Source organism: Heptranchias perlo, chromosome 19, assembly GCF_035084215.1.
Source record: "Heptranchias perlo isolate sHepPer1 chromosome 19, sHepPer1.hap1, whole genome shotgun sequence".
Lineage (NCBI taxonomy): Eukaryota > Metazoa > Chordata > Chondrichthyes > Hexanchiformes > Hexanchidae > Heptranchias > Heptranchias perlo.
Genome location: NC_090343.1, coordinates 13,288,490 through 13,311,925, shown reverse-complemented (window position 1 = coordinate 13,311,925; position 23,436 = coordinate 13,288,490). Strand labels below are relative to the sequence as shown.

The window sequence follows — 23,436 nt, the reverse complement described above, 5'->3', positions numbered from 1 at the left end:
CCCATCCCTAATTGCCCTTGAGAAGGTGGTGGTGAGCCGCCTTCTTGAACCGCTGCAGTCCGTGTGGTGACGGTTCTCCCACAGTGCTGTTAGGAAGGGAGTTCCAGGATTTTGACCCAGCGACAATGAAGGAACGGCGATATATTTCCAAGTCGGGATGGTGTGTGACTTGGAGGGGAACGTGCAGGTGGTGTTGTTCCCATGCGCCTGCTGCCCTTGTCCTTCTAGGTGGTAGAGGTCGTGGGTTTGGGAGGTGCTGTCGAAGAAGCCTTGGCGAGTTGCTGCAGTGCATCCTGTGGATGGTGCACACTGCAGCCACAGTGCGCCGGTGGTGAAGGGAGTGAATGTTTAGGGTGGTGGATGGGGTGCCAATCAAGCGGGCTGCTTTATCTTGGATGGTGTCGAGCTTCTTGAATGCTGGTTTCCTTTTTCTTTGCCCATTCAGCTACCAGCAAGAAAGTGTCTCCTGTAATCTTTGAGTACCCTATGAGGCTACTCCAGCCTTAGCAAAGTAACACCATTCCAATAAAGAAATTTAAATACCTGCCAGAAATACATTAAAAATAGTTCATTAACTTGCATTCAAGTGTGCAAGAGAGAACTGTGCCTTGCTTCACTGTTGTCACAAACTCACATTATATCAGAAAAAAAATTAAAATTAGCTCTAGAACTTCAACGATCCCATTGCTTATACTTCTACCCGCAAAGACACACCACTGGATTTATTAATAAAGTGATAGCCAATTGTGGATCTGACTGTACTTCCAAAATTGTTACATAGCAGTTACTTGACCACTGTAGAAAGTTCACGGCCAACTCTTTCTAAACCAGGCTGAATGTTCAGGATTTCTACTCGGACTCTGAGAAATGTTCATCTCTGGCTGCAGCTGTTCTCATTCTCCTGTTGCCCCTCCCCCATATTTGGTTATTTTAGAAGTCCGTGTCATGCCTTAAGTCACGGTATGTGACAGCCATAAGGGAAAGAGCCCAGTAGAATCATTCTAGGATAGAGCACTGACAACATGCAGGGGAGCCCGCATCTATCAGGACACAGGAACTTTAAGAGATCAAGATCATGGAGCAGCCTCTGAATATCTAAGGGCATTCGTGGAATTCCACGTGAGCATAATGCACATGGGTTGCAAGTGGATCATTTGAAAGTGTTGAACTTCATAGCTGAAATGAAAAGCATCATTAAAGTGATAAAGTGATAACTTACTGCATGATCAAACCAGTAACAGGGAGTAAATTAGTAACCTTCTGTCACAAATGCAGAAACTTTGTATTTCATTGTTTGATGTCAAGAATGTTGAAATACCTCATTTAACTTTTTTTTTTAAATTCAGAAGCAACCAGTGGCAGCTGCTTCTGAGAACTAAAGCTTCCTTCTTTGTGACTGACTTTGAGGTACTAATGACTGTACTAATGTAATAATTTTAATTTACTGCATTTGGTAAAACTGCATCTGTTTGTTCATTGTATTATTCTTATCATCTCCTGGTAGCCATGGTGCATTTGTTATTTGAGCAAAGGTTTGGATGCAGAAATGATTGGCCTGGATTTTGCTGCCAAAATAACGGCGAGTTTAATGGCGCTCGCCGTTATTAACAAGCAACTTATGGTGAGGAAGAGATACCCCGTGAATTGCGAATCACAATATTTGTGAGGGAAGGGGAAAAAGTCTAACGAACGGGGTGAGATGCCCTGCTCCAGCAAAATCTGGGCCGATGTTTTAAGGTTGTAACATCTTGCTTGTTGTAGATAGCAATTTGTTTCTGCTGGATGGATCATGTGAATTCCTGTTTATCATTCAAACTGCCAAATGAAGTTTTTTGTATCTATGAATGTTAGTTTTATTATGTAGTGCCATCTAAGAGCATCCCAAAAGCAATATTTTCTGTTATTCAGAAAGCCTGACATCAAATGATATATCTCTTTAAAAATTGGGACATTTTCCAATCAAGTAGTTCAGTTAATTTCTGTAAGCAATCACTAGGGGAACTGGGAAACATTAACTGGAGCTAACATTATATACTTCACAATTAGGCCTAGAAATTCGACTGTGCAGCGCCTGTTTTTTGGACGCTAATCGGCCTCCTAAGCCTCTAACATGATGGGTAGGATGCGCTGTGCTCATTATGAGCTGGAAGTGTGCCGCCCGCCATGTTGGTAAAGGCCAAAAAACTCGGCGTCCAGGGTCCAAGCCTGAAACAGGCACAAGAAAAACAAGGTGCCTAACATCTGTTTGAAGGCCCCTCGGCAATATTAGTTTGCCCAGAAGCATTCAACACCAGTTGCATTCAGGAAAACCAGGTCTACATGTGGCCTAACAGGTGGTCCGTAAAGGGCCACAACCAACTAGGTAAGCATTTAAAATATACTTACCTGAATGCCTACCCTCCCGGTTGCCCCACTTCCCGGTCTCCCCCTTTCCCAATCGCCCTCTTCCTGATTGCCCCCCTTCCCGGCCCCCTTCAATCACTTACTCCAGGTCCGCCGCTAGCGTTGCAGTAGCCCGATCTTCCAGTCCTCTTCACCAGCGAGCTGCCTGTCGATGCCTATTAGGTGTCCACAGCTCGCTGGCTCGATGATAATGAGGCCCGAGGCCCAATATTGGGTGTGGTTCGGGGCCTATCCATTCAGGCATAGGGATTGCTCCCCGTGCCCTTCGCTCACCATCTTCATTTCCATTCAACCCCAACATCGAAAGGAGACACGAGTGAATCTAAAGACTTCACCATACAAAGGCTTTTCTCAAAAAGGATAGTTAACCATCATCAATTATTTCTCAATGTTTTGAGGTTTACACATTGTCCTGTTATAATAATTGTCCAAATTTATTTGTGCTTCTTTTTCCCATGTATTTGCAAATAAATATTTGAATCGCTTTAGCCTGTAAAATGTAGTTTGAGTTTGATGTTCCACCAATTTGAACAGAGCAGTACCATAGCACAATCCAAATAAGGTAATTGTTAATACTATAGGTCATGAGTTCTGAAATGGCACATCACTGAAAAATACATAGTTTTCAGTTCAAACGGGACAAAATCTGATTATGGGAACTTCTGTGAAACTATTTAAAAAATAATTGGTACTTTGAAATCCCCAAATTAAAATTCCTTCCAATTGTAAAATGTAGTGCCGTCATTGGTTTATATTTTATACATACCTAAATTTCACAGGTGTATCAAGAAAGTAGCTTCCTCAATGTTATTGCTGTTTAATTAAAGGCCACTGATGTACTAACTCTGATATGTGATGTAGCAGGCAGTGTCTCAGTGCAAGAGCGACATGAAAGGAATGCCTTTCAGTTCCCCTCCCTCTAACCCAGACAGGGTATAATATAAGTCAAATCAGCCCACACAGGGTTTTGTGTAACTGAAGTCACCTCAGATAGGGTATAAAACATCTGCAATAACCTCAAACATGGTGGAATGTAACTTAATATTTCTACCAATTGACCACTATTGGAGAACCATTACTCAAGTCAAGTTTGTGCCGCCAATCTTACACAGGTGGACATAAAGCGATATTGCAGACTACAGAGTATAACGGCACTAACTAATCAGGTGCCTCTGACAGGGAAAGAGAACTAGATTGACCAGCTGTCATCTGCTTTTGCAGATCTCCTAGTGGCCAATTATAGAATGTTGTAGAGCAGGAACTGTAGCAAATGTCTCCTCCCAACCCTCTTAGCTAAGGGATGGCAAACAGCATAACAGCAACTTGCATTTATATAGTGCCTTTAATGTAGAAAAATGTCCCATGGTGCTTTGCAGAAGCATAAGGAAAACATAGATGCTATGCCAAAAGTGGAGGTATTAGTAGGGTCACAGAGGTGGGTTTTAAGAGGGTCTTAAAAGAGGATAGGGAGGCAAAGTCGCAGAGAGGGGAGAGGAGTCTATTAGAGGGTTCAAAGTAAATATAAATGAGGATTGCAATATCTCCACAGAAGTTACATCTAACCTTCACATTATTGTAACAGCTACATCATTGCGTGGAAGTTAATTAGAAACATACAACAGGATCAGGCCATTCAGTGCGATTCAACGAGTCTAAAAAATCATGTTATTCATGTACTAAACAGGCTTAAAATATCTTCTGTAAAAGATACATACATGGAAACTCTATTTTGGGAAGAGATTTCCACTACACTTTGTGTGAAAAAACTGTTTCCTGATTTCACTCCTAAATGGCCTAGCTCTAATTTTAAGATTATGCCCTCTTGTTCTGGATTTCTCCCACCAGAGTTTCTCTGTATTTTAAATACTTCGATTAGATCATCCCCAACATTCTAAATTCAAGGGAAGGCAAGCCAAGTTTATGCAACCTGGCCTCATAATTTAACCCTTTAAGCCCTGGTGTCATTCTGGTCTGCACTGTATCCCTTCTAAGGCAAATATATTTTTGCTGAGGTTCAGAGCCCAAAAACTGAATGCAGTACTCCAGATGGGGTCTGACCAGGGCTCTGTACAGCTGAAGCATCACTTCCTCAATTTTGAATTCTATGAAGGGATATTTAATTTATTGTAAATTTTAAAATATGAATGCAAGCTGATTTGTAAAGGTTGCCAATTGAGATAGCTCATTATGAAAAGACAACCATATGCTAATAACCAGATAGCCATGCCATGGATGATGACAGGGCCCTGGTAATCTTTTTGCATTTTAGTGACCTCTACAGCCTGGAGGAATATTGCTAATTTTCAGTGATTCTATCAATTAAAACAAAACATGTTGCTCAAAGATCATGCAACCAAAAAGCCAAACAAGAAAATTAACAATCAAGTCAAGTTTTCCTCAGGTATATACAGACAAACCCACACAGGACCACATCAAGTGACATTGCAGATCATCCTATGGCCATAAATTCATTGAAAATGGACACTTGGGAGTGATCATTAGAATATAATCTAATTGAGGGGTTAAGGTGGTTTTGTAAGTAAATAATTGATCCCTTTACTGAGTTACAGAAATTAAAGTATATCAGAGAGTAATTCTAATGGAGGTCTTATATTGTTTACATGTAGAAGAATCAATTCCTTAGGGTGACCGTTGCTCCTTTATTCTGGGCTGCTGGTGCGGGTGGGGTCTTCATACTTTTGGTTTTTCTGTCAGCAATAAGATATCTTTCTGCTTCCAACATGTGAAAAGGCTAAATTGCTATTCATCAGTTATGTGGTTTTGTTCACATTATTCTCCCCTGCAGTCTATCTTGTGAGCTTTTTTGGTCCTATCCAAGGGGAGAATGTAGTCTGTGTCAGTTCATGGTCTCCGTTGAATGTCATGGATGCTTCCTTTGAGTGAGATCCATGATATCTGCCTTCCACTGTTCTACAACTTGGGAAAATGTGATACATGCTCTCCACTCTCTCAACGTTGCTGAGTCACTCACTTGAAGACTAACAAATTACCTGGTCATTTATGTCATTTGCTGATTGTGGGACCTTGCTGTGCATAAAATGGCTGCCACATTTGCCTTCATTACAACAGTGACTAAATTTCAAAAGTACTTAATTGACTGTGAAACGTTTTGGGATGTTCTGAAGAGGTAAAAAGGGCTATATAAATGCAAGTTGTTTCTTTGTCCTATCCAGAAGAATGTCAAAGCTTGATTTTGTTCAGATGTAGAGGGACGTTGGTAGAGAAATTCACCTCATAGCTGTCCGTTTTTCTGGGGTAAAATCGGCATCAAACCTCCAAATTTCACATCATAATCTGCTGTGCCAGACACCATATTGGTTCGGGTGACTTTGTGATCCAGGGCACCCGCCTGAAATAGGCATTAGGCTCCTTAAGTATGCATATTGGGGCCCTACGCCAATTGTATGTGGAATTTAGGTACAAATGGGTGGAGCACGTTCCATCTAGTTGTACCAGGCTTGAGAGGCCGAACCAGCAATCCTTAAAGAGGCTGCTGGAAGCTAATCAAAAAAAAATCTAGCAAATTTTCGGTTTTTATTTTTGTGCACCCAGGAAAAGCAGGAGTGCTCCTCCTGGGCCTACATAAAAACTCCGACCACACTAAATTAAACCAAACAGTTCTTTTTTAAAAAGTATCTATTCACTACTGCATTACTGTTAATTGTTTTTGTGCATACTTAATTTACAATTAATGTTCATTAAAATTTGAAGTAATAGTGCTACCTAGCACCTAGTAATTTTCTGAGAGGCTATTTAATTGACTTGTTTATTTTGTACAGGATAAGGTACTCATGCATTGGTTTGTTCATTAGGACAAATATGTTTGGGTTGTACACGCTATAACTTGAGTTAGGCAACTACAGACACCCTAAAGAATACCTGGTGCGGACTTGATGGGCCGAATGGCCTTCTTCCGTGCTGTAACCTTTCTATGACTACAAGGCACTGATTTTATTGAGGCATTCAGACGACATCATAAAATATGAGAGTGAAGTTTGAGGACCACCTGCTTCCACCTCCGTAACATCCCTCGCCTCCGCCCCTGCCTCTGGTCATCTGCTGCTGAAACCCTCAACCATGCCTTTGTTACCTCTAGACTTGACTATTCCAATGTTCTCCTGGCTGGCCTCCCTTCTTCTACCCTGCATAAACTTGAGCTCATCCAAAACACTGCTGCCCGTATCCTAACTTGCATCAAATCCCATTCACCCATCACCCCTGTGCTTGCTGACCTACATTGGCTCCCGGTCCGGCAACGCCTCGATTGTAAAATTCTCATCTTTGTTTTCAAATCCCTCCAAGTCCTCACCCCTCCCTATCTCTGTAACCTCCTCCAGCCCTACAACTCTTTGAGCTCTCTACGCTCCTCCAATTCTGGCCTCTTTCGCATCCCCAATTTTAATCGCTCGACCATTGGTGTCCATGCCTTCAGCTGCCTAGGCCCTAAGCTCTGGATTTCCCTCCCTAAACCTCTCCGCTTCTTTACCTCTCTTTTCTCCTTTAAGACGCTCCTTAAAACCTACCTCTTTGACCAAGTCTGTCCTAATATCTCCTTATGTGGCTCGGTGTCGAATTTTGTTTGATTACGCTCCTGTGAGGCACCTTGGGACGTTTTACTATGTTAAAGGCGCTATTTAAATGCAAGTTGTTGTTACTGATAGGCCATGTGGCATAGGACCTCAATACAGCAAATTATGGGGAAAAATTAACTATAATGTATAGATGATAGAAATATTTCCACACTACCTACACATACATCAACATGTATACACATACTACGGAAGCTATCTACATTATCTTGAGTAAATATTTTTTTCCTCTTACTGAATATACCTAATCACTCATGATTTAATCCTAAGGCAGTAACATTCTCCCTCATACTATATGCCGCTGAAATACTTGCCTTGTCCATCAGAAGTATATTTGGCAAGAAAGGCCTTCAACACTTGGGTCTAAGAAGTGCTCAATAGGTACAACTGCCTTACAGAGACTGACAGGCATATCTCAATAGCGAAAAGATTACTACCAATCATAAAAGCAGTTTTTTGGTCAATCTCTTTCAGACAACTTCCATTAGCTAACAGTTTCCTTGGTTACATCCAAGATGAAAAGTCACCAGAAGGCAGGAAATTTGTCCAGAGAAGCATTAATTTGATGAAATGGTTGGAATCCTTTACCATGACATTGTAAAATTTTGTGCACTCAGCATCACATCAATATTCTTCTTTATGATTTGCTGCCCTTGGATTTGTTGATGTACAATAACCCTCGGGATGTTTGTTTCTCTTTCTTTCTTCCTGGTGCTACAGAGGCAACCACTTCAGCAGCTGCTGAATTGGGGTAGATTCCCAAACACGTATTTAGTGTACTGTTTCCGTCTGTCCCAGATCCTCAGCTGAACTGGAGAAAACATTTTAGGAATTGCAGTATCCCCTGGTTGGCTACCGCGTCACTGGTTGGCTATTCAGATAATGATCATAATATTACAACAAATGTATTACAACAGGTGTCCTGAACATTTTCATCACCTCTGTGCCACAGTGGGGAAATTAGAACCAATGGGTAGACAATGGTATCATTTGCTGCTTGATATATGCCAAGAGCCTTAGCTCATATCTTAGCACCCCAATTTGTTTGATGATCATGCTTGGCTCATCCATACGATTTGCTACCTATAGAAGAACTTACCCTCCTGAATGCTGATACATTTTTTTTTTATTCGTTCACGGGATGTGGGCGTCGCTGGCAAGGCCAGCATTTATTGCCCATCCCTAATTGCCCTTGAGAAGGTGGTGGTGAGCCGCCTTCTTGAACCGCTGCAGTCCGTGTGGTGACGGTTCTCCCACAGTGCTGTTCGGAAGGGAGTTCCAGGATTTTGACCCAGCGACAATGAAGGAACGGCGATATATTTCCAAGTCGGGATGGTGTGTGATTTGGAGGGGAACGTGCAGGTGGTGTTGTTCCCATGTACCTGCTGCTCTTGTCCTTCTAGGTGGTAGAGGTCGCGGGTTTGGGAGGTGCTGTCGAAGAAGCCTTGGCGAGTTGCTGCAGTGCATTCAGTGGATGGTACACACTGCAGCCACAGTGCGCCGGTGGTGAAGGGAGTGAATGTTTAGGGTGGTGGATGGGGTGCCAATCAAGCGGGCTGCTTTATCTTGGATGGTGTCGAGCTTCTTGAGTGTTGTTGGAGCTGCACTCATCCAGGCAAGTGGAGAGTATTCCATCACACTCCTGACTTGTGCCTTGTAGATGGTGGAAAGGCTTTGGGGAGTCAGGAGGTGAGTCACTCGCCGCAGAATACCCAGCCTCTGACCTGCTCTCGTAGCCACAGTATTTATATGGCTGGTCCAGTTAAGTTTCTGGTCAATGGTGACCCCCAGGATGTTGATGGTGGGGGATTCGGCGATGGTAATGCCGTTGAATGTCAAGGGGAGGTGGTTAGACTCTCTCTTGTTGGAGATGGTCATTGCCTGGCACTTGTCTGGCGCGAATGTTACTTGCCACTTATGAGCCCAAGCCTGGATGTTGTCCAGGTCTTGCTGCATGCGGGCTCGGACTGCTTCATTATTTGAGGGGTTGCGAATGGAACTGAACACTGTGCAGTCATCAGCGAACATCCCCATTTCTGACCTTATGATGGAGGGAAGGTCATTGATGAAGCAGCTGAAGATGGTTGGACCTAGGACACTGCCCTGAGGAACTCCTGCAGCAATGTCCTGGGGCTGAGATGATTGGCCTCCAACAACCACTACCATCTTCCTTTGTGCTAGGTATGACTCCAGCCACTTGAGAGTTTTCCCCCTGATTCCCATTGACTTCAATTTTACTAGGGCTCCTTGGTGCCACACTCGGTCAAATGCTGCCTTGATGTCAAGGGCAGTCACTTTCACCTCACTTCTGGAATTCAGCTCTTTTGTCCATGTTTGGACCAGGGCTGTAATGAGGTCTGGAGCCGAGCGGTCCTGGCGGAACCCAAACTGAGCATCGGTGAGCAGGTTATTGGTGAGTAAGTGCTGCTTGATAGCACTGTCGACGACACCTTCCATCACTTTGCTGATGATTGAGAGTAGACTGATGGGGCGGTAATTGGCCAGATTGGATTTGTCCTGCTTTTTATGGACAGGACATACCTGGGCAATTTTCCACATTGTCGGGTGGATGCCAGTGTTGTAGCTGTACTGGAACAGCTTGGCTGGAGGCGCAGCTAGTTCTGGAGCACAAGTCTTCAGCACTACAGCTGGGATGTTGTCGGGGCCCATAGCCTTTGCTGTATCCAGTGCACTCAGCCGTTTCTTGATATCACGTGGAGTGAATCGAATTGGCCGAAGACTGGCTTCCGTGATGGTGGGGATATCGGGAGGAGGCCGAGATGGATCATCCACTCCGCACTTCTGGCTGAAGATGGTTGCAAATGCTTCAGCCTTGTCTTTTGCACTCACGTGCTGGACTCCGCCATCATTGAGGATGGGGATGTTTGCAGAGCCTCCTCCTCCCGTTAGTTGTTTAATTGTCCACCACCATTCACGACTGGATGTGGCAGGACTGCAAAGCTTTGATCTGATCCGTTGGTTGTGGAATCGCTTAGCTCTGTCTATAGCATGTTGCTTCCGCTGTTTAGCATGCATGTAGTCCTGAGTTGTAGCTTCACCAGGTTGGCACCTCATTTTTAGGTACGACTGGTGCTGCTCCTGGCATGCTCTTCTACACTCCTCATTGAACCAGGGTTGATCCCCTGGCTTGTTGGTAATGGTAGAGTGAGGAATATGCCGGGCCATGAGGTTACAGATTGTGCTGGAATACAATTCTGCTGCTGCTGATGGCCCACAGCGCCTCATGGATGCCCAGTTTTGAGCTGCTAGATCTGTTCTGAATCTATCCCATTTAGCACGGTGGTAGTGCCACACAACACGTTGGATGGTGTCCTCAGTGCGAAGACGGGATTTCATCTCCACGAGGACTGTGCGGTGGTCACTCCTACCAATACTGTGATGGACAGATGCATTTGCGACAGGTAGATTGGTGAGGACGAGGTCAAGTAAGTTTTTCCCACGTGTTGGTTCGCTCACCACCTGCCGCAGGCCCAGTCTAGCAGCTATGTCCTTCAGGACTCGGCCAGCTCGGTCAGTAGTGGTGCTACCGAGCCACTCTTGGTGATGGACATTGAAGTCCCCCACCCAGAGTACATTCTGTGCCCTTGCTACCCTCAGTGCTTCCATGCAAGTGGTGCTCAACATGGAGGAGGGCTGATTCATCAGCTGAGGGAGGGCGGTAGGTGATAATCAGCAGGAGGTTTCCTTGCCCATGTTTGACCTGATGCCATGAGATTTCATGGGGTCCAGAGTCAATGTTGAGGACTCCCAGGGCCACTCCCTCCTGACTGTATATCACTGTACCGCCACCTCTGGTGGGTCTGTCCTGCCGGTGGGACAGGACATACCCAGGGATGGTGATGGAAGAGTGTGGGACGTTGGCTGAAAGGTATGATTCTGTAAGTATGGCTATGTCAGGCTGTTGCTTGACTCGTCTGTGGGACAGCTCTCCCAATGTTGGCACAAGTCCCCAGATGTTAGAAAGGAGGACCTTGCAGGGTCGACTGGGCTTGGTGTTTTGCCGTTGTCGTGTCCGGTGCCAGGTGGTCTGTCCGGTTTTATTCTTATTATGACTTTTCGTAGCGAGATTTTACAACTGAGTGGCTTGCTAGGCCATTTCAGAGGGCAATTAAGAATCAACCACATTGCTGTGGGTCTGGAGTCACATAGAGGCCAGACCGGGTAAGGACGGCAGGTTTCCTTCCCTAAAGGACATTAGTGAACCAGATGGGTTTTTACGACAATCCGGTAGTTTCATGGCTATCATTACTGATACTAGTATTTTAATTCCAGATTTTATTTAATTAATTGAATTTAATTAATTAATTGAATTTAAATTCGCCAGCTGCCGTGGCGGGATTTGAATTCATGACTCTGGATTTTAGTCCAGGTCTCTGGATTACTAGTCCAGTAACATAACCACTATGCTACCGTACACTGCCTTTCATGCCACAAGGAGCCTTTATGGTCTCACAAGGGTTACATAGTATTCAGTGAGGTGCTAACCAACCAACAACAATGACATCACTCATTCGGAGAGGGGAAAGTTACTCTACATGAATTCCATCAGATTTTTAACATATCTACTGATTCTCTCTTGCAATTTACAATCTTCCCATCAAGAGTCAGTGGTACTTGGGAGATATCAAGGCCTGGAGGTCTGATGTTACCGCACCTGTTTTTCAGGCACAAAACAGGTGCCTAGGTATCCAATTTGTCAGGTGGGGCACGCATTACGTGCCGAAAGTGCGCTTCCCGTCATATTGGATCGGGCTGCCCTGTAAGGGTCCAGGGCGCACGCCGGAACTATTTCAATCTCTGATTAAAATATTTAAATAAAAGTCCTCTGCTTGTTGTCGGACCCTTTTGCGATATTGCCTCAACCCCTGACTCGTCGTGTGATAAATTCATCCAGCAACTCATGGCACTAACAAGCAGGAGGGACCCTTCAGCAGCTGTATTTCAAGGGCTCATCTTTTACATACTGGATAGTTGCTGGTTTGGCATTTGAGGCTGCTGGTTAATTGCTGGGTGTTTTTTGGCCTGAATGTGAAAACTTAATTCAGACTTCTGAGAAGAAGTTTTTGCTGGTGCTTCACTGTTTGGTCTGCCTTTTAAACAGCTTTACTGCAGCCATGGGTGGTCTGGTAGGGCTGCCTTTGGAGTTGGAGGTCAAGGGGAAGCAGCAAGGAAGACAGGAGAGAGCAGGAGCAGCTTGCAGAAGAAGGAGGAGGAAGACACTGCACTGAAGACCATACCAACAGCGGATCTTCAGGGAGCATTTCTTCCACCTGAATATCACTGAGGAGCAATGTCTCAGATTCCTTCCCTTCACAAAGGAGGCTGTCACTGAACTATGTCACCTGCTGGAGTCACAACTTGAGCCTCATACTAGGGCATCGGCAGTACTGCCTGTGACTGTCAAGGTCACCATGGCCCTTAACTTTTATGCAACAGGATCCTACCAGGCTGCAGCAGGTGACATCAGTGACAGTTCGCAGTACACTCATGTATTGGGGAGGTCACTGAGACTCTACGCCAGGAAGAACATCAACATCTCTTTACTCATGCACAGTGCAAAACAGAATGAATGAGCACTCGACTTCGCCCCTATTGCTGGCTTCCCCAGGGTGCAAGATGCCATAGACCACACCCACATTGCCTTGAGTGCTCGCCATCACCAGCCTGACATATTTCTGCATAGAAAGGGATTCCACTCCCTCAACATCCAGCTTTTTTAAAATTCATTCATGGGATGTGGGAGTCGCTGGCGAGGCCAGCATTTATTGCCCATCCCTAATTGCCCTTGAGAAGGTGGTGGTGAGCCGCCTTCTTGAACCGCTGTAGTCCGTGTGGTGAAGGTTCTTCCACAGTGCTGTTAGGAAAGGAGTTCCAGGATTTTGACCCAGCGACGATGAAGGAACGGCGATATATTTCCAAGTCGGGATGGTGTGTGACTTGGAGGGGAACGTGCAGGTGGTGTTGTTCCCATGTGCCTGCTGCTCTGTTCCTTCTAGGTGGTAGAGGCCATGGGTTTAGGAGGTGCTGTCGAAGAAGCCTTGGCGAGTTGCTGCAGTGCATCCTGTGGATGGTACACACAGAAGCCACAGTGCGCCAGTGGTGAAGGGAGTGAATGTTTAGGGTGGTGGATGGGGTGCCAATCAAGCGGGCTGCTTTGTCCTGGATAGTGTCGAGCTTCTTGAGTGTTGTTGGAGCTGCACTCATCCAGGCAAGTGGAGAGTATTCCATCACACTCCTGACTTGTGCCTTGTAGATGGTGGAAAGGCTTTGAGGAGTCAGGAGGTGAGTCACTTGCCACAGAATACCCAGCCTCTGACCTGCTTATAGCCACAGTATTTATATGGCTGGTCCAGTTAAGTTTCTGGTCAATGGTGAACCCCAGGATGTTGATGGTGGGGGATTCGGCGATGGTAATGCTGTTGAATGTCAAGGGGAGGTGGCTAGATTCTCTCTTGTTGGAGATGGTCATTGCCTGGCACTTGTCTGGTGCAAATGTTACTTGCCACTTATGAGCCCAAGCCTGGATGTTGTCCAGGTCTTGCTGCATGCGGGCTCGGAATGCTTCATTATCTGAGGGGTTGCGAAAGGAACTGAACACTGTGCAATCATCAGCGAACATCCCCATTTCTGACCTTATGATGGAGGGAAGGTCATTGATGAAGCAGCTGAAGATGGTTGGGCCTAGGACACTGCCCTGAGGAACTGCTGCAGTAATGCGACCACAGGCAGAGCATCATGCAGGTCTGTGCTCAGTTTCCTGGCAGCAGTCAGGATTCACTTATCCTGTGCCAGTCCTCTGTGCCGTCTTTGTTCCAACCAAGCCATCAGGTTACAGGCTGGTTACGGGACAACGGATATCCCCATCAGACTTGGCGCATGACTCCTGTCAGGAACTTGGGCACAACTACAGACCTGGCCTATGATGAGAGCCATGCTGCCACCAGAAACGCCATCGAGTTGGGGTGATCAAGCTTCCACTGCCTGGACCATTTAGGAGGTTCTTTGCAGTACAGTCCTGAGCGGGTGTCCTGATTTGTGGTCATCTGCTGCATGCTCCATGATTTTGCCATCATGAGGGACCAGTCCTTCCTGGGCAGCAAGAAGTGCAGCAGGAGCAGGATGAGCAGGAGCGACATCGACCACCAGTGGCCCCTAGCTGCCAGACTCTCAGAGAGCAGCTCATCAAAGAGTGCTTCACCTGAACCATCCCTCCCATGCCCAATATACCAACAGTCTGCAATCCTTATCATTACCATCCTTACTACCACGATCTGATTGCCTTCCTTCAGTCCAGCCTTATGGGCCTGGCCCTCACTTCACTACAAATATAAACAAATGTTGAGAAGGCTGTTAAAATACTTCAGTGACGTGGAGAGAGTAGAGAAACTAGGCTTGCTCTCCTTAGAACAGAGGTTTAAGGTTAAAGGGAGATTTGATAGAGGTGTTCAAAATCGTGAAGGGCTTTGATAGAGTAAATAAGGAGAAACTGTTTCCAGTGGCAGTAGGGTCGGTAACCAGAGGACACAGATTTAAGGTGATCGACAAACGAGCTAGAGGCGACATGAGGAAACATTTTCTTATGCAGTGAGTTGTAACAATTTGGAATGCACTGCCGGTGGTGGAAGCAGATTCAATAGTAACTTTCAAAAGGGAATTAAATAAATACTTGAAGGGAAAAAAATTAAAGGGTTATGGGGAAAGAACAGGGGAATGAGTCTAATTGGATAGCTCTTTCAAAGAGCCGGCACAGGCACGATGGGCCGAATGGCCTCCTCCTGTGCTGTACCTACTATGATACTATGACACTGAAGGAGGTCAGGAATTCCACATGTTATCTAATCAATGAGTCATTCGAAGCACAGAAATTTACAACACAGAAGGAGGCCATTTGTCCATTATACCTGTGCTGGCTCTCTGCTAGAGCAATACAAAACTAAAGCCACTCCCTTACATATCCCTTTATCTTCCCCTGCTTCAAATATTTAACTAATCTTCTCTGAAAAGACGCTTTGTTCTCTGCCTCAATTATTCCCTGTGGCAAAGCATTTCATGTTCCAACAACCCTTTTCTTAGAAAAAGTATCAATTGCAGACCATACCAAGATATGTTCAAGAGTTAGGACTGTAGAGGATGCTCAACTACTGGAAGCAGAACGAGATGTGCTGGGAGATTGGGCATGGGTTTGGCAAATGATGTTTAAATGTGTAGTGTTATGCACATGGGCAAGCCAAGTGTTAAACATACCTACACCCTACAGGGAAAAGAATTAAAGCCAGTGGTGAAAAAAAGACATCTGGGTGTTTTAGTGCGAAATTGATACAAAAATTGGAAATGTAGTAACAGACTTCAGGAGGGCGTGGACTGACTGGTGAAATGGACAAACACATGGCAGATGAAATTTAACACAGAGAAGTGTGAAGTGATTCATGTTGTTAGGAAGAATGAGGAGAGACTATAAACTAAATGGTACAATTTTAAAGAGGGTGCAGGAACAGAGGGACCTGGGGATAATACGTACACAAATCTTTGAAGGTGGCAGGACAAGGTGAGAAGGCTGTTAAAAAAACATGCAGGATCCTTGGCTTTATTAATAGAGGCAATAGAGTACAGAAGCAAGGAAGTTATGCTAAACCTTTATAAAACACTGGTTAGGCCCCAGCTGGAGTATTGAGGCCAGTTCTGGCAAGGATGGGAAGGTCTTGGGGAGGGTGAAGAGGAGATTTACTAGAATGATGCCAGGGATGAGGGACTTCAGTTATGTGGAGAGACTAGAGAAGCTGGGATTGTTCTCCTTAGAGCAGAGAAGGTTAAGGGGAGATTTGATAGAGGTGTTCAAAATCATGAAGGGTTTTGATGGAGTAAATAAGGAGAAACTATTTCCTGTGGCAGAAGGGTCGGTAACCAGAGGATACAGATTTAAGGTAATTAGTAAAAGAACCAGAGGCGACACGAGGAAAAAGTTGTCATGATCTGGAATGCACTGCCTGAAAGGGTGGTGGAAGCAGATTCAATTGTAACTTTCAAAAGGGAATTAGATAAATACTTGAAGGGGAAAAATTTTCAGGGCTATGGGGAAAGAGCAGAGAAATGGGACTAATTGGCTAGCTCTTTCAAAGAGCCAGCACAGGCATGATGGACTGAATGGATTCCTTCTGTGCTGTGTCATCCTATGATTCTTTCTGCCACTGGAAACAGTTTCTCCTTATTTACTCTATCTAAACCATTCATGATTTTGAACGCCTCTATCAAATCTCCCCTTAATTTTCTCTGTCTTAAGGAGAACAATCGCAGCTTCTCCAGTCTCTCCACATAATTGAAGTCCCTCATCCCTGGTACCATCCTAGTAAATCTCTTCTACACCCTCTCTAAGACCTTGACATCCTTCCTGAAGTGTGGTGCCCAGAATTGAACATAATACTCCAACTGAGTCCTAACCAGTGTTTTATAAAGGTTTAGCATATCTTCCTTGCTTTTGTAATCAATGCCGCTATTATTAAAGCCCAGGATACCATATGCTTTCTAACAGCCTTCTCAACTTGTCCTGCCACCTTCAAATATTCGTGTATATGCACCCCCAGGTCTCTCTGTTCCTGCACCCCCTTTAAACTATACATTTAGTTTATATTGCCTCTCCTCATTCTTCCTACCAAAATGTATCACTCCACACTTCTTTGCTTTAAATTTATTCTGCCATGTGTCTGCCCATTTCACCAGTCTGTCAATGTCCTCCTGAAGTCTGTTACTATCCTCCACATTTTTTACTACATTTCCGAGTTTCGTGTCATCTGCAAACTTTGAAATTATACCCTCAATACCCAAATCCAGATCATTAATATATATCAAAAAGAAGAATGGTCCTAATACTGACACCTGGGGAACACCACTGTATACTTCCCTCCAGTCTGAAAAATAACCGTTCACCATTACTCTGCTTTCCGTCCCTTCCCTTCTTCTTACAATCTACAATTTTTTAAAATCCAAGCTTAATGTTATCTAACCATTTCTTCTTGATTTATTTTACCTCTTTCTCTTTTCAGGCCTGGTGGTGCCTTGCATTATGATTCTGGTCCTTCCTTTAGGTTTTCCAATTAAAAGATATGGAATAATAGAATTCAAGGATAATAATTACCTCGAAGATTCTGTAGAGGAGATAACTAACCAATTTTTACCAAAACAACTATTAATGTTTTCCACTACTAAAATGACCACCAATACATGCTATTTGTTACAGTACTGTTAAATATCATAACAAAGTATCAATGTAAATTAGGCTTTTTCACTACTGTGAATTATCACATTAGTAAATGGCAAAGTGAACATTACCACATCTGTGAATGACAGAAGATGCACTGGTATTCTGTGAGTGACAGGAGTGACTGGAGAAATGCAGTAGCAAAGCTACAAGTTACTAAGTACAGTATTACAATATCTATGAGTGACTCCGCAGGAACATTACCAATGTTCTTTACACCATGACCAACCCATGCTGTTAGACTGCCTGTCTTACATCAAGTCATGAATGAGTCACCACTCTCTCCAACTAAACATCAAGAAGATTGAAGCCATCAGTTTCAGCCCTCACCACTGACTCCATTCCCCTCCCTGGGCACTCACTCAAGTCAAAGCAGACAAGTCAAGTCAAAGTGCAAAATCTTAGTGTCTTGTTTGCCCCGGAGCTCAGCTTCAATTCCCATATTCTATCCATTACCAAGACTACTTATTTCCAACTCTGCTACATTGCCCACTTCCATCTCTTCCTCAGCCCTTCCACCGAAACCTTTATCCATGCTTTTGTCACCTCTATACTGGATTTCTCTAATGTCCTCCTCCCATCCTCCACCATCCATAAGCTCCAACTGCTCCAAAATGCAGCTGCCTGTATCCTGTCCTACACTAAGTCCTATTCATCCATCACTCCTTTCCTCACTTACCTCAGCTCTCAGTTCCCCCAACATATTAAATTTAAAGTCCTTGTGCTCACCCCACCTTATCTTTGCAACCTGCTCAATCCTTATATCCCATCCCTGTCTTTGCCCCATTTTGATGCAGAGCCTTCAGCCTCCTCAGCTAAGCTCTCTGGAGCTTCCTCCCTGAACCCCTGAACCTTTCCTTTTCTCTTTAAGAATCTTATGAACACCCATCTTTTCAACCAAGCTTTTGGTCATCCCTTCTAATCTCTCTCCAAGGCTCAGCATCTGTTCCTTTATCTATTCCTATTTTTTTCTCACCTCCCTGTAACGCTATGCTAAATGTTCTACATAAACACAAGTTGGGATATTACCATGATGGTCAGTGGTTTGGCAGTATATTAACATGCTGGTAATTAGTTCAATGGTTTGGCAATAGCACAAACCTTTTGCCCCTGTGTACAAAAGAAGAAATTCATAAAAATGGTGGATATAACCTAGTGTCATAATAACCTGGCTTGCTAACTTGAGCAAAGAGAAAATTGTCACTCACGCTTGGCTAAAAGTTAATGTGGATAGACTGGTTTCATGGTTGTAATGTTAAAGTTAACAGAGAAACTGTAACAATGCTGGTTGCAGATTGAATGATGAGTTGTTTGAATGTTAGTAGTACTTGTGAGCAAGACATTGTGATTGTTTGCCTGTCAGAATGCTGCAGTTCTATGGAACTTTGCAGCACTGTTGTTTACTGGTGTAACTGGTAAAACTCATTAGTGTGAATAATAGTGCTCAAGTAAGTGGCGGTGCCCAAGCCAGCATGACTTTTGCCAGGGAATGTTGTGGGAGAACCTAGTGCAAACTGACGCATCACTGGTGTGAGTGCTCAGACACTTTAAATGGACGCTTAGGGAAATTTGAGCCAGTGACTACAAAATAAAAACTTTGAGGAGTTGTGACGCTATTGTCAGAATGTCAAAAATCTCACAGTTTGTACACAGATTTTCCATCAGGGAACCAAGCAGTGACTGAATAAGCAAAAATAGAACTAAGCAAGCACATAATATGATCTAATAATAATGAAGTAGCACAATACAATGATCAAAACCCGCAAATTACACAGCTCAAATTTTTCAAAAGGCCTTTCAGTAGCACTCTCGCATAATAGTGATCGGAAATGTTTCCATTAGAAGTTCAGGTTTGGATTCAGCCCACGGTATGGTAATAAAGGTTACTCTCACTGATGGGCTGTTTACTGGCGCGCCTGAATTTCTCAGTGCAGACCCAATGGGCAGTAGTCCATCGTGCAAGATGGCTCTAATCCACGGCCTGAATGTATGCATCCAAACAGCTGCAAGGAGCTTGGAAAACATTTGGAGAATGTGAAATTAAATTTTTACATATAAAACGTGAATGTTTCAGATTTTATTAGTATTCCGAACAAAGGTGGTCTGGAATTGCCATCAATTTGTTTTATGATGCACCGTCCAGTGCATGGAATATACAGATGTTACACTGAAAAATTCTGTTCTCGCAAATTTCTCTGGATTATGGTCCATGGCTGCACAGGAGATGAGAGGCCCTGCAGACAAGGCAGGGGAAAATGAGTTGGTTTTAGAATATGCATGTGCACAGTAAAAGAGCACAAATATATCCTCATACATAATGGGGTCGAGTTTCCGTTTGTTTCCACTAGTCATATCAATGCAATCCGGGCGGAATAGGCCGAACCAGCGCAAAAGATATGGGAATTTTGAAGATAAGTGAGTTACACTTAAACACTTATGCTCGTGTTTTCCGTGATCTTTTCCGCTGGTTCAAGATTCATTTCACCTGAATCAAGCCCCACCCACAAAACTGGCCACTCCCCCGGGTCGATATTGAGAGATTCCGCCGATTGGAATGGCTCGGAAAGGCTCTTCAAATTACGCTCATTCTTTTAGACACACAGGCACTAGTAGGCACGTTTTTAAAGTTTTTCATATCAAAAGATATTTAATTTAATAAGATATTGACTAGTGTACACCAATGAAACTATTAAATGGTGCAGCATATTTTTTTAAAGTTATTTTCAGTGATTTTAAATCAGGTTATTCACAGGTGGAGGACTGGACACCCTTATTTAAAATGCTTATTTTTGCTGATAAACCCATAAACAGCTATATTAATAAAACTGCACCAGGTTACCCCTCTTAAATACATCAAGGAATACTTTTTAATGGAAAGACAAAAAAGAAACGATTGCATTCTATTACGCTGCCTGATTGCGCTGGTTCATGGAAGATGTTACATTTGTTATTAAGCAAAAGAATTTTAGCGGAAACTTAAAGCCTAACCGAACCAGTGCAATTTCAAGCGCGTTTTGAGCTCAATTTCCCGATTGCGCCCAAAGCAGAAACTCTGCCCCAATATGTATATGCTTGTGATGTGATTATGCATGTCTGTATGTAGGTTTAATATTATTTCTTTGACTATGTAGTTTATGAGACTTTCCAGGCCTGTATCCAGGGAGTATCCTTAGTTACAGATATAATGAAAGGCTGTGTGATGCTTCAGTCCATTCCGAAAATATCTAACGCATAATCATGGCTTGTACGCCAATAACATACTGATCACTGCTTAAAGTGATGAGTTTTTAAAGTCAACTGCTCTTAATGGCTGAGCCCTAAACTAATACAATATTTCAATACCATCTAGCTGGGCTGAGTAGTTTGTATCTCAAAACTACAACTGCTTTGGAAATAAAAGCAGAAATTCTGGAAATGCATATCAGGTTAATTAATATCTAGAAAAAAAGAGATCAACCTTTCAAATATGACTCTTCATCAGAATTTTGATAAAGTATCACAACTGCTGCATTAACCAATCTCTCTCATTGCTGAAACAAAAGCAAAATATTGCAGAAGCTGCCACTTTAATTCTCCATCCCATTCCCACTCTGACCTCTCTGTTCTCGGCCTCCTACACTGCTCCAATGAAGCTCAATGCATGATCGAGGAACAGCATCTCATCTTGCGATTAGCCACTTTACAACCTTCCGGCCTCAAAACTGAGTTCAACAAACTTCAGATCATACCCACCACTCCCATTTTCTCGGACAGCGGGTGCTGGTAATGGTTCTGCTGTAACCATTTACACCTCCTCTGGACCGATCGGATGTTTCTTTATTGTCCCATTACCACCCCATTTTGCCGTGCGCCATCATCCCTTTTGTCATTTAATCACTCCTGCCCTTCAACTTATTACAGACCTTCTCCTTTGTTTTCCTCCCCCCTTTCCCTGTACTTGCTTATAAACTGTTAAATCTCTAACTTCTTCCAGTTCTGATGAAAGGTCATCGACCGGAAACATTTCTCTCTCCACAGACGCTGAGTGTTTCCAGCATTTTCTTATTTTATTTCTCTTTGCTGATACTGATTGACTTGCTGTTCATTTCTAATATTTTCTGTTTTTATTTCACATTTCCAGAAATTGACATTTTTTTCTTTTTATGTATAACTTCATTGGATTGCATAGTTCAAAAACTTGTAGTTAAGGTAACCCCAGTGATGGGGAAAACATTAGGGTGAGGATAATATACAATTTGTTTTCTGAGATAGCTTGTTAGCACATTCCAACTAGCATTGCATGATTTAGCTGAAGAATTATATTTATGTTTTGCATAATTGCATATCATTGTGTTGATGGGAACTGAAAGTACTTTCCTTAAAATGAAGAACTTTATCCAGTCACAGATCATTCGTCTTGTAACTATTGCAATCCACTCTCACAGGGTAGCTGAATAAAGTAAGATACTACTTTAACTAGTTGTTACAAATGCAGGGCTGCCATTGATACCTTCTTGCGTTCAGTTGCGTCAGTTACTCTGTTAAGTGGTCTAGGAGTTTTAGTTTTATGGTAGTTGGCTCACACTGCTTTATATCTACTTGTGCGATGGCATAACCCGGGGGTGTAACAATAGCGTCCTTTTGCTATTTGGACTCTATATTCATGACTTTTGCACATGTACCTCTTCAATCTATCTGACGGCAGACTGAGTTAACATGAGATGAAGTTTGGTTTGAATCATAAGCTGATTTATTCCGTAGTAAGGTGAAATGTACAGAACAATAGGTATACCATTTTTGCTGGGTTGTCTTAGTTAGCTGAAACAGAAAAGCACCTCTGTATTCTGTCCTGCACTCCTAAGCCAGAACCTATTCTCTTTTGCTTCCTGATTGCCTCTGTAACATCTTGTTTCCAAAAGCTAGGCTGCTTTTAATGAAAACTGACTACCCTCCTCCCCTGTGTGAGCAGAGTCCATCAGCCTAACTTGGCAATGACCCCTGCTTAGTTCAAATGAATAGGCTTCTTGCAGCAGCAATGAGTGTGAATGGTCACTGGATTGTCAAATTATATTTTGCTGTCTGTAGATTGCTGATTCAGATGCCCCATCTGAAATCTAATACATACCTGCTGCCCTGCTGTCCTGTGAATTTATTAAACTCATTAAAGCAACTTTTATTTTAAAATAAATCATATCCAAATCCTTTCAATGGAAAATTGGTCCAAATAATGTGACACCAGTGTTTTAATTAAGGTCAATCTCAATAATCAATTGGATTATTTTGTATGCACATATTAATGTTTGTGGTCTCGAAATTACACTGTGAAAATTTCAGTTTATGATGCTTATTATCTTCATATGAAATTGCTTTGACTGTTTTTATTAATGCCTCCATTAAACTTGCGAACAAAATCATTTCAAATGAATACTTCATTTGTACCCTTATATTTGCATAGCATAATTTCAAGGCCTGTGTCATTTATATTAAACTAAGATGCAACAAGGTAGGTTATACATACAGACAGGAATTACGTTTAACTCCTGTCTGTATGTATAGCCTACTTTGTTTGTATCTCATTTTACTATAAACGAAACAGGCTTTGAAATTATGCTATGCAAATATTAAGGTGCAAATGAAGCATTCATTTGAAATACTGACAGGTGAATGCATTCATATGATATTCCTCTGTTTGCTGTTTTCATGTGTTAGTTCATTACAATACTGGATAGAGGAATGTCTTATCAAATACATTATGCATCTGTCTGCTGTGACAAAAAATATGTATTTTGTCTAGGCTTTGGTTTGGTGGATGCCCCTTTGAACCTAGTCATTCTGCATAGGGGATTTAACAGTCAGATAAGCCTAAATCATGAACCAAGCAAATCCCAATACAATGTTGTCGATTACAGACTTAAATGAGAGATCATTCAAACTTGAACAATGTGATTGGTTCCATTTTTATTTGACTGACAAAAACTTTTTGAATTTGAGAGGTCAGGTATTCAAAATTCAGAAAGTCCCAGTAAATCTCCCAGTAGATTTAAAAAGACTTCTTTTTAAATCTACTGGGAGTGTACAATAGACCCCCAAACAGTCAGAGGGAGCTAGAAGAGCAAGTATGTAGGCAAATTTCTGAGAAGTGCAAAAACAGTAGGGCAGTAATAGTAGGGG

At 43.1% G+C, this 23,436-nt stretch overlaps 1 protein-coding gene and 1 long non-coding RNA gene across 2 annotated transcripts in view; one reads left to right on the top strand and one right to left on the bottom strand.

Moving 5' to 3' along the window:
• The window catches only part of LOC137335169 (uncharacterized), a 202,937-nt gene that overhangs the window by 7,266 nt on the left and 172,235 nt on the right, over nt 1-23,436 (bottom strand). The gene's annotated exons all lie outside the window — the stretch shown is intronic.
• LOC137335168 (eyes absent homolog 1-like) overlaps nt 1,021-23,436 on the top strand; it is a 213,686-nt gene continuing 191,270 nt past the window's right edge. Inside the window, exon 1 of the mRNA XM_068000348.1 lies at nt 1,021-1,119. The gene's annotated coding sequence lies outside the window, so the exon portion shown is untranslated. The remainder of the gene's footprint in view (nt 1,120-23,436) is intronic.